At 41.4% G+C, this 12,799-nt stretch overlaps 1 protein-coding gene across 2 annotated transcripts in view; it reads left to right on the forward strand.

The window, feature by feature from the left end:
- LOC108703204 (protein kinase C beta type) overlaps window positions 1-12,799 on the forward strand; it is a 156,024-nt gene that overhangs the window by 4,981 nt on the left and 138,244 nt on the right. The gene's annotated exons all lie outside the window — the stretch shown is intronic.

Consider the following 12,799-nt stretch of genomic DNA (forward strand, 5'->3'; position numbering starts at 1 on the left):
GGGGCTGTCTCATTGCAGGGGAATCTCCTGCCGCTTGTAATAATGTAACACACGATGCTCTTAGAATTGCGCTCGGAACTGACATGCCTACTTACCCGGCTACACTGCAAGTGGCGGCTGCATCTGTACTCTCTGAAACTGCTGCATGGAACCCTCAGATGTCTCTTACTGATTGTCTCCCAACCATGTAACATAAGTAACACCCCTTGAATGGGTTGTTCACCTTTAAAACACTATTCTCAGTTCAATTGTTTTCAGATGTTTCACCAGAAATAAAGACTTTTTTTCAATTACGTTCCGTTTTTTTTACCATTCTTCCAAAATCGAAGTTTAAGGTTTAATGTTCATGTCTCTGGTGTTTCAGTCTGGCAGATGAGTGATCCAGGAGCGGATTCTAAACTGTTACAATTTGCTACATTAGTTGATACATTTGTCAGCAGCATCTCTGGAGTATTAACAACTATTGTATCAATTCTAACAGCTGCCTTTAATGAAAATCAGGGATTCTGCTCAGCAGGGACAAAGATAAGAAATGTATCAACTGTATCATTTTAGAACAGTTTACAGGGTCGGCGACCCCCCCTCCCAGAGCTGCTTTAGAAGGTGAAAAATGACACTTTGCACTTCAATTTTAAAAAAAATGGTCACAAATAGAAAATAGAAAGTAATTAGAAAAAGTATTTATTTCTGGTAAACTGTCTGAAACTAACTGAACTGAAAAAAACGTTGGAAGGTGAACAATCCCTTTAATATCCTGCAGCCTATGCCATACCTTTGTGATGTGGCAGGAACCACTGTGCTTTATGGGTAAAAAGCTGACCTGTGTCATTTGTGTAACTTGAATTTACTGGATATAATTTGCTTTAAAAGACCAGTATTCTCTCTTATGTCTGGTCTTCAAATTCAGCAATACAGGTATAGGATCTGTTACCTGGAAACAAGTTATCCAGAAAGCTCCAAGTTACACGAAGGCCATCTCCCATAGACTCCAAATAGTCCAAATATTTCAAAATGAATTCCTGTTTCTCTGTAATAATACAACAGCACAGGTATGGAACCTCTTATCGGAGGACCTAGGATTTTCTGGATAAGGCGCCTTTCAGTAATTTGGATCGCCAAACGTTATGTGTACCAAAAATGAATTCAAACGTTTAATGAGCCCAATAGGATTGTTTTACCTCCAATAAGAATTAATTATATCTTAATCTGGATCAAATTATTATAGAGAAAAATTGAATATGTTTTAATGGGGTGGTTTTAATTTTAGTATCTTATAGAATGGCCAATTCTAAGCAACTTTTCTATTGGTCTTCATTATTATTATTTACCTTCGTCTTCTGATTCTTTCCAGCTTTCAAATTGGGGTCACTGACTCCATCTAAAAACAAATGCTCTGTAAGGCTACACATTTATTGTTATTGCTACTTTTTATTACTCATCTTTCTATTCAGGCCTCTCCTATTTATATTGCAGTCTCTTATTCAAACCAATGCATGGTTGCTAGGGTAATATGGACCCTAGCAACTAGATTGCTGAAATTGCAAACTGGAGAGCTGATGAATAAAAAACTAAATAGCTCAAAAACTACATATAAAAAAGGATTTTTTTTTAATGGTAATCCTTTTGTAGTATTTAACTAGTACCTTTTAATTTTCTAAAAAAGTGGATCAGGATGCATTTCACTGCATGTTGTACTTGTATAGCTATGCATGTGACAAAGAATCTTATCTTATCTAAATGAAAACCAAATGCAAATTGTCTCAGAAGATCACTCTCTACATCATACTGAAGGTGAACAACCCCTTTAAAATTTAGAATTATTTGATTAAACTGGAGTCTGTGGGAGACGACTGACCCGTAATTCTGAGCTTTTTGGATAACGGGTTTCCTGATAACAGGTCCCATAACTATACCTTGTACTTGATGCCAACTAAGATCAACATGTTCCTTCGTTAGGCAGCAAATGGTTTTAGGGGGGAGATTCCTACTTTATGTCATTTTTCTGGAAGAATTCAATGTTTTCTTTAGTTCTCACCTGAGAGCTGCTCTCTAGTCAGTTTCATAGCAACATTGTAAGCAAAGGGTTAAGGAGAAGTTCTGTCAGACAAGTTTAAATATATTTTGTAACATTTGTTTTTTTGAGGAAGTTAAAGCTGCTGAGTTGTGTATAACACAGTGTGTGTGCTTGTATGAAGGAACTAATGGGTCCCCTAATGTGAGATATATGACTATAAAAACAATGTACTCCTTATTAATATGTCACTGAGGGGTTCTGTGACCATATAGGCTGAGTTATACAAGGAACTCTGAGTATCACTCATGTATTATAAGGGATAATGTACCCCTTACTGTAAATGATAAGGATATAAGAAGTCACTGGGGCTCATTTATCAACACTGGGCAAGTTTACCCATGGGCAGTTACCTATAGCAACCAATCAGTGATTAGCTTTTTGAAGCCAGCAGCAAGTAGAAGAATGAATGCAGCAATTTGATTGGTTGCCACGGGTTACTGCCCATGTGCAAATTTGCCCAGTGTTGATAAATGACCCCCATTGAGAGGTTCTGTGACCATATAAAGGCACAAGGCTGCAGGCTGAGTTATACAGGGAACTCTGAGTATCACTCATGTATTATAAGGGATAATGTACCCCCTACTGTAAATGATAAGGATATTAGAAGTCACTGAGGGGTTGTGCTGTGACCATATAAAGACACAAGGCTGCAGGCTAAGTTATACATGGAACTCTGAGTATCACTCATGTATTATACGGGATAATGTACCCCCCACTGTAAATGATAAGGATATTAGAAGTCACTGAGGGGTTGTTCTGTGACCATATAAAGACACAAGGCTGGAGGCTGGGTTATACAGGGAACTCTGAGTATCACTCATGTATTATAAGGGATAATGTACCCCCTACTGTAAATGATAAGGATATTAGAAGTCACTGAGAGGTTCTGTGACCATATAAAGGCACAAGGATGCAGGCTGAGTGCTTTTATACATATCCGTTTAGTAGGTGCAGGAAGCAAGGCATATGATACACACGAATATTAACTGATTAACTGATTATATCATTAGGCACCATGCATAAGAATTTTTTTACAGTTTAATTATGGTGTTTGTCTATTAGGAATTAAAGGAATTAAAGACCGAGAGGAGTTCCCTGACCCCATAGAAAGTGCAGGGCTGCAGATTGGGAGCTTTGATACAGGTTGAGATATTCCTAGGTGGCTTCTAGGACATACCTCCAAACAATTTGAAAATAGAAAGAGGGACAAAAAGATTTGCTCTCTATGTGCTGCAATTTTTGAACCATGTACAAAATTTGGCAGGTTATGAAAGTTTTTATGTGTTATTACAGTTTTGCTAATGAAGGTGAATTGCCTTTTAAGCTGCAAGTCACAGTTTCCCCAAGATACCTGCAGGGTCATACTGGGCCTACGGGAAGCCGGGAAAAAACCCGGGCCAGATCCGCACCCAGATTTGCAGGATTCTCCCTGCCACGACCTCCCTTTTGCGGGTGGCCATCGGCGCAGCAGGGGGGATCAAAGGAGGTCCTGGACAGCAGCCCCGGGCCCCCCAGTCCAACCCTGGATACCTGCTTGTCTTATATTGTTACAATTGTTTCTCTGCTTATCTTAAACAAATGTATCTAAGTGTAACTTTTTCTGTCTGTTCAGTGCATGAGATCAAAGAGAAAGTCAGGACATTTCAGGGACTGCGGGTTGAGCTGTCAAAATTGGGACTGTTCAGCGAAAAAACAGGACAGTCCCATTTTCTAGGATTCTGTTGAATCCTTACTGTTCAGTCTGCTGCTTAATTTCATGTTACATGCACAGGAATTAGGCTTCGTCTTTTGCTTGTGTTCTTTAATCAGGTGCCCCCTGTTAGATATTTTGCATAGATTGACCCCATGTTTATTTAAGGGTGCAGTGGGAAGCCCTGTCAGTGGCACATTCACTAGGGCTCTGGGAACTTCTGATATCACCATTCTGACCCTTTTTTGTTGTTTTATTGTCCCGCGACATGGACAGGCCTTTCCTGGCCGCAAGCTCAGCAGACTGTTCTACAGGAAGCAATAATAACACTTTGTGCAGGAAGTAATACAACAAAACATTCTTTATCCTCTAAATACAGTCAGGGTTTGTGTAAGTGCAGTACCTTCCCTATACATAATACTGTACCCATGCAGAGTTCTCTCCAGTCCCATCCCGTCTCTTTTTATTCCAGCCCTCGTCACCTTTATATTTTATTTTTATTTTGCTGTGACTGAGATAGGTTTCCTGCTTTATTTTTTTTTTTGTTTTCTTTTCATAGCTGTAGATATACTGTATGAATTCGGAGCACAGTACTATTTACAGTATCTGGGCTTTTTCTGTGTAAGGAATGTATGCTAGAATGCTGGGCCCACATTCTGGGGCATCCCTGCAGTAATGACTGGTTACGCATGAAAGATTTGGCAGTTATCCGCTTTTATATGTTTTGCATGGGGTTATAAGCTAAGGCCAGCCATTGGCTTAGTGTTGTAGGCAGCACATGATTCATATCTAGAGGTCACCGCTTGTACCAGTTCACTAAAATTTTGTTCATGCAGAGGTGACTTCAAGGGGTGCGACATGGCTACATGGCCTGCACCCGGGTTCCACGGGTTAAAGTTACTGTGTTCATTTTAGGGATGCACCAAATCCAGGATTCAGCCAGATTCGGCCTTTTTCAACAGGATTTGGATTCGGCTGAATCCTTCTGCTCGGCCAAACCCTAACCCGAATCCTAATTTGCATATGTAAATTAGGGGCGGCGAGGGAAATTGCTTGACTTTTAGTAAAAAAACAAGGTAAAAAATGTTTTTCCATCCCCTAATTTGCATATGCAAATTAGGATTCAGATTCGGTTCGCTGTTCGGCCGAATCTTTAACAACGGATTCGGGGGTTTGGCCGATTCCAAAATAGTGGATTCAGTGCATCCCTAGTTCATGTGCTGACAGGCTCTTCTCCCCAAAGCTCTGCAGCCAAATCTAGAGTCCATCAGTGGGCTCGGGGATTGGACAGCGTTGGAATGGGGGGCCCACCGGGCCTACTGCCTTAGGGGCCCCCACACCACCCCCTGGCACCCCAAGCACTCTCTGCCTCCCCCAAGCTGCAACCCCCCTCTAGCCCCCCCATCCCAGGCGCAACCCCCCTCTGGCCCCCCGCTCTTACCTATTCCTTTGTGCGGCAGTGACCAGGACCAGGGAGGTAGGGAGAGTCCAGGACAGTAGTGATGGGAGAATTTGTCCTGTTTCGCTTTGCCACGAAATAGACGCAGGTGTCATCTGACGTGCATTAAATAAATGGGCATCCAATAATTGATGCCGGAGACTGAATCATCACCGGCATCGGAATTGTCACCGGCGTCGGAAAAACTTTAACACAGAGTAATTTTCGCGCCAATTTTACAAATTCATTCGCCGGCAGCGAAACATGCAAATTTGCGCCTGCCGAATCAATTTGCCCATCAGGACAGTGCTTAAAGGAGAATTCAAACCTTTAGCAAAAAAAACCCGTACCCCCCACCCCACTTAGACCCCCCTCCCTCCTCCCCCCAGCCTAACTGCCCATGGCGCAGATTCAGGCATCAGAGTTCCACTCAGCCACCTTCCGGGTCTTCGGTGGTCTTTATTTTTAAATTATTTTTAATCTTCTTCTGACTATTTCCAACTTTCAAATAGGGGTCACTGACCCCATCTAAAAAAAAAAATGCTCTGTAAGGCCACAAATATATTGTCATTGCTACTTTTAATTACTCATTTTTCTAATCAGGCCTCTCCTTTTAATATTTCAGAACCTTATTAAAATCAATGCATGGTTGCTAGGGTAGTTTGGACCCTAGCAATTGCTGAAATAAGAAATAAGAAGCGAAATAACTCAAAAACCATAAATAATAAAAAAAATGATAACCAACTGCAAATTGCCTCAGAATATCACTCTGTACATAATACTAAACGTTAACTCAAAGGTGAACAACCCCTTTAATAAATCAGCCCCTGTGTTTCGATACAGCAGAGAACACCATAGAAGAGGAAATGGTAGTAGCCTTTTTTAACACCAGATCTGTCCTGTATTCGGTCCGTTCCCCCTTCGAGAGCAGCCGATCAGTTATTATTTGCATGCAGGTGTCCGGAAATCCTCTGTACTGCTGTCAGGTCGCATATGGCTGTGTTACTGGGGAGCTGCATCCATGTGTTGCCTTAAGAGCACACTTTTATTTTTAGTTGTCTGGTTAAGGGTGTTAGTACAGTACTTAAATTGCGACCTTCAATGTGTTGATTTATACTGGTGCAGGGACTCCTATAAATTGCTTTGTAACATGTAATAGTACTATATGCAGAGAGCAATTGTCAGACTTTTTTTGAGCCCCCCTTGAAGAACCAGCTTTTGTTTAGGGCTCCCATTGTCCCATAACATGGTTATAATATGGGGCAATCTTAGAGCTTGTGCCTTTATATGGCCACAGAACCCCTCAGTGACTTCTAATATCCTTATCATTTACAGTAGGGGGTACATCACCCCTTATAATACATGAGTGATACTCAGAGTTCCCTGTATAACTCAGCCTGCAGCCTTGTGTCTTTATATGGTCACAGAACAACCCCTCAGTGACTTCTAATATCCTTATCATTTACAGTAGGGGATATATTATCCCTTATAATACATCAGTGATACTCAGAGTTCCCTGTGTAACTCAGCCTGCAGCCTTGTGCCTTTATATGGTCACAGAACAACCCCTCAGTGACTTCTAATATCCTTATCATTTACAGTAGGGGGTACATTATCCCTTATAATTCCTGAGTGATACTCAGAGTTCCCTGTATAACTCAGCCTGCAGCCTTGTGCCTTTATATGGTCACAGAACCCCTCAGTGACTTCTAATATCCTTATCATTTACAGTAGGGGGTACATTATCCCTTATAATACATGAGTGATACTCAGAGTTCCCTGTATAACTCAACCTGCAGCCTTGTGCCTTTATATGGTCACAGAACCTATCAATGACTTCTAATATCCTTATCATTTACAGTAGGGTAACATTATCCCTTATAATACATGAGTGATACTCAGAGTTCCCTGTATAACTCAGCCTGCAGCCTTGTGCCTTTATATGGTCACAGAACAACCCCTCAGTGACTTCTAATATCCTTATCATTTACAGTAGGGGGTACATTATCCCTTATAATTCCTGAGTGATACTCAGAGTTCCCTGTATAACTCAGCCTGCAGCCTTGTGCCTTTATATGGTCACAGAACCCCTCAGTGACTTCTAATATCCCTATCATTTACAGTAGGGGGTACATTATCCCTTATAATACATGAGTGATACTCAGAGTTCCCTGTATAACTCAGCCTGCAGCCTTGTGCCTTTATATGGTCACAGAACCCCTCAGTGACTTCTAATATCCTTATCATTTACAGTAGGGTAACATTATCCCTTATAATACATGAGTGATACTCAGAGTTCTCTGTATAACTCAGCCTGCAGCCTTGTGCCTTTATATGGTCACAGAACCCATCAATGACTTCTAATATCCTTATCATTTACAGTAGGGGGTACATCACCCCTTATAATACATGAGTGATACTCAGAGTTCCCTGTATAACTCAGCCTGCAGCCTTGTGTCTTTATATGGTCACAGAACAACCCCTCAGTGACTTCTAATATCCTTATCATTTACAGTAGGGGATATATTATCCCTTATAATACATCAGTGATACTCAGAGTTCCCTGTGTAACTCAGCCTGCAGCCTTGTGCCTTTATATGGTCACAGAACAACCCCTCAGTGACTTCTAATATCCTTATCATTTACAGTAGGGGGTACATTATCCCTTATAATTCCTGAGTGATACTCAGAGTTCCCTGTATAACTCAGCCTGCAGCCTTGTGCCTTTATATGGTCACAGAACCCCTCAGTGACTTCTAATATCCTTATCATTTACAGTAGGGGGTACATTATCCCTTATAATACATGAGTGATACTCAGAGTTCCCTGTATAACTCAGCCTGCAGCCTTGTGCCTTTATATGGTCACAGAACCCATCAATGACTTCTAATATCCTTATCATTTACAGTAGGGTGTATATTAATACCTATATATTTAACAGTAGGACGGGTCCATTATTTCTTTTAACACACAAATGTTATGGGAAAAAAGTGACTTAGTGTGACCTTTCATTTCATTTGGGTGGGGACCCGTTTCCAAATGTGTTTGCTTCTCCCTGGCTGTCACTCTGAAAGGTTATTGATTCTCAAGCCTGTGAATGGAAACCCCAGAGATTCTCTCCTTGCAGATAAGACGACCTCTGTGGGGGCATGAAACCGAAAGCCCACCCTTTCCTTCTCTTTACTGTACAAGCGGAAGTGAAACTGATATCAATTCTCCCCCCCCCTTCGTTTTGTTTTTGTAACATTGCACAAGTGCTGCTAGCGACTGCCTGATCTGCTGAGAGTGTGCCTCATGCTCCGTCCCAGGTGCAACTGTCAGTTGTAATGTTATTTCCAGATCACCACTACACCTGAAACTTTTCCTTCTCACATTAATGGTTGCAGTCTGTATTTCTGTTCAAGCACCCCCCCCACACACACACGCGCTTATCATGGCCCCCCCATATTACATTTACTGTTCTACATCTGCCTCTGTGATGTTTAATTAAGCCAGTGATTCTTAACCCAAGGGCGCAAATGTTGGGTCCTCATATAGGTTAGACCACCCCTTTAAAGGGCTAGTTCACCTTTTAGTATGCAATACAATGGCCATTTCTAAGCAACTTTTCAGCTGGTCTTCATTATTTATTTTTAATTGTTTTTAAGTTTGTTCCTTCTTCTTCTTTCCAGCTTTCAAATGGAGGTCACTGACCCCAGCAGCCAAAGAAAGTATTGCTCTGTGAGGCTACAATTTTATTGTTAGTCTTACTTTTTATTACTCAACTTCCTGTCCAGACCCTCTCCTATTCATTTTCCAGTTTGCATTCAACACGCTGCCTGGTTGCTAGCAGGGGCGTAACTACAGATGAAGCAGACCCTGCAGCTGCAGAGGCCATAATTCATATACAATTTCAATGAATATTGGTAAAACAGGTCAACCTCTTGACATGGGGGCCTAAAAAGTAATTTGCTGTGGGCCCAGTAATATCTTTTTATGCCACTGGTTGCTAGGGTAAGTTGGACCCTAGCAACCAGATAGCTGCTGAATTTTCAACCTGCAGAAAACTATTTAAAAAAAAACAAACAAAAAACAGAAATAAAAAATGAAGGCCATTTGCAAATGGTCTCAGAATTTCACTCTCTAAAAGTTTACTCATAGGTGAACAACCCCTTTATTAAAGTGAACTGTCCCGCTGCATTAGGTAATAATAATTAAGAGATGCCTCCCAACTGTCCCACTTGCATAGACTTTTCGTATAGACACAAATGTGTTTCCTTTTTTTTTGTACCAGGGGGCAGTATGTGCTCTCCAAACTGGCCCTTGTTACACAAAAGTGTCCTACAAAAAGTCTCACTTTCCAATGACAATCAACGACCATGGAATAACTCGACAGACTAATCACTTATGGTTTTGCTCTGAGCTTTCCCCTGGTATTAGTAGTGATTGATTTGCTGTCCCCAGCCACCCATCCTATCATTTGTTTGGGAAGTTTGGTGGTCTCTTCTCTAGAGCAAGGTACATGGATTTATATGATGTCCTAAAAATGATTCTGTACTTTGTGCATCTGATGCGGCCACTCCAACCAGGGGAGCTGTTAAGTAAAATGGGCATGGTATTTTGGGGTGTGATGGTCACAAGTAGACTCAAATCCCTCGAGAAAGATGACAGTGTCATAACAGCAATCATAGGAAACTCCCTTTGCTAAATAATCATCACGATGTAAGCATGTATATCATCACAGGTCAAGTCTAGTGGATTTAAATGTCATTTCAGCCATATACAGTAATACAGTACATAGTAGAAACAAAATAACGTTTCTCCAAAACCCATGGTGCTACACATAAGGCTATAAGAGGTTTTATCAAGCGTGTATATTTCTATTTCTCTAGTGTGTATATATATATATATATATATATATATATTTTTTTTTTTTTTTGTGAATATATTCAGTTCAGTCCTTGGGAGTTGAAATGCCTGTTGGCTTGTGGAAGAAAACTGTTGCACATTCTGGAAGTTCGCGCCCTATAACTGCAGTATCTTTTACCGGATGGCAGGAGGGAAAAGTTGTGTGCAGGGTGGGTGCCATCCCCGACAATGCTGGTAGCCTTCGGGAAACAGCGGGTGTGGTAAATAACCATGATGGCGGGAAGTGAGACCCCAATGATCTTTTCCGCTGTGCTCACCACCTGCTGCAGGATCTTGCGATCCGATACAGAACAGTGTCCGTACCAGGTAGTGCTGCAGCTGTATAAGATGCTTTCAATAGATCCTCTGTAAAGGATATTGAGGATAGATGGTGGAAGTTGGGCTTTTTTCAGCTTTCGCAGAAAGCAGAGACGTTGCTGTGCCTTCTTCACTATAGAGCTGGTGTTAAGGGTCCAGGAAAGGTTCTCTGCCAGATGTACCCCAAGGAATTTAGTACTCTTCACGATTTCCACCGAAGACCCGTCAATGTACAGTGGAGAGTGATGACCACGTGGTCTCCTGAAGTCAACAACTATTTCCTTTGTTTTGTTCAAGTTCATAGACGGATCGTTAACTTTGCACCATTCCGTTAGCCATTTCACCTCTTGTCTATATGCTGACTCTTTGTTCTTGCTGATGAGACCCACCAGGGTTGTATCATCAGAGAATTCGATGATGTGATTCGACCCCTGCCTTGCCATGCAGTCATGAGTCAACAGTGTGAACAGCAGTGGACTGAGCACAGAGCCTTGAGTAGCCGGTATGAACATCCAAATTACAAAAAGATCTATTACCCCAGGTCCCAAGCATTCTGGATAACAGGTCCCATACCTGGAGTTTCGTTGTATCTTGCCATTTACATTGTTTCAATTTTGTAATAGTACAAACATTCCAAAATATGGGAAATAATAAGATAAGATATTATAAATCACGGGGGCATGGGGGGTTCCTCGACCATTTAAAGGCAATTTGTGGGTTTTGGCAAATGGTAAAGGGACTGCTGTAAGATGCCATAAACACTCACTATTTATTGAGCTGCATCTTCCAGATCAGTACAGTTAGCAGGGCCTGTGGTTTGTGTGTTTGGGGGGGGGGGGGGTTCTTTGTGCAGACCAGTATAGACTGCTACAAATTTGACTTTAGTTCTCCCTTAACAGACAACATAATATGTGGTAGTGGTGGTAGATGACAGGTGGCTGGGGGAATGTGAAAGCTGCCCCTGAGCGACTCTCAAAAACCGCTCAGTGTGACATTTTTAGTTGAACTCTGTAAAAGAGATGACAGTTTGTCGTTTGTCTATTCATGAAATATGTGATGAATATTAAAGCATTTCTGTGCCCCGTGCTTTCGCCCAAGGCATTGCGTGCAATTTTAACTGCATTCAATTCTATCTATAAGGAAATCACATTGGCAGGTTCTCTTACAATGCTCCCTCGCTCCTTTGACGGCCCTTTAAAACATTGTGATGCACTTTCTTGAATTGCATTAGTAACACTTCCATAGCTAGAGTTGGGCTGGTAATCCTGTTTCCCCTCTAGTAAATTAAATAGTTGACTATTACCTGTTCAATTATAGTGAGCCGCCTGCTCCTCCGCAGATAAACCTGTAATTGAATTGGCTGCAGGACTCAACGTTATTGAAAATCAGCAAACTACGGAAGTGGCTTATTATGTTTTGCACCCTGCTTGGACATTGTATTAAAACCCAAAGGCGTTGGGTAATTTTTTTAAAGAAAGATGCCTTGACGTATCAGGAACCAAGGAAATGTGTTTCTATGTTTCTGGATTTCTAAATGTCCTGAATCCATTTTTTTAATGGTCTGAACTTGGGTTGGAACTCAATCTTGCATGCGAGGTCTAATTGCATTTTCTGTATCTAAATGAATGTTGCCCTGGACATTGCATAGGGTGATGAACTTAATGGACACTGAGTAGACGGAAACCGTTTCTTTTCTCTAATGGAATTTCATCGAATCATCACTGAGAAGGGTCTAGGGGTTTTGGTAGATAAAAAGTTGTCTAATTCTGGGCAGTGTCATTCTGTGGCCACTAAAGCAAAAAAAGTTTTGTCTTACATAAAAAAGGGCATTAAATCAAGGGATGAAAACATAATTATGCCTCTTTATAGGTCCCTGGTAAGGCCTCATCTGGAGTATGGGGGCAGTTTTGGACTCCAGTCCTTAAGAGGGATATAAATGAGCTGGAGAGAGTGCAGAGACTAAGTGCAACTAAACTGGTTAGAGGGAAGACTTAAAGGAGAAGGTTCTCTATAAATCTCAATGGCATCTTCAGATACTCACTGTTAATCATACACATGTACAGTTCCTGGATCTATTATACAGCAGATAAAAATTATGCTTTACGCATGATTTACTGGAATGAATTGCACAATGCACATGGCATTCCACAATTTCTATCATATTATACCCTAAAAGCCTACTCATGGTGTGCAATCCAGCTAAGCTTTGGTGCAGTAAACCAGCACACTTTGGGTCCAATGTGGTCAATAGACAGGGTCAGACTGGTCTGCCAGATTATCTCCTGGTGGTCCCATGCCCACCCCAATTCCTGTAAGCCCCATTTAATTTAATTATTGTGAGAGTGTAGCCTGGATATCAGGTTCTCAGCTGGGTCCTAGATGACCCAATCTG

This window comes from Xenopus laevis, chromosome 9_10S (assembly GCF_017654675.1).
Source record: "Xenopus laevis strain J_2021 chromosome 9_10S, Xenopus_laevis_v10.1, whole genome shotgun sequence".
Lineage (NCBI taxonomy): Eukaryota > Metazoa > Chordata > Amphibia > Anura > Pipidae > Xenopus > Xenopus laevis.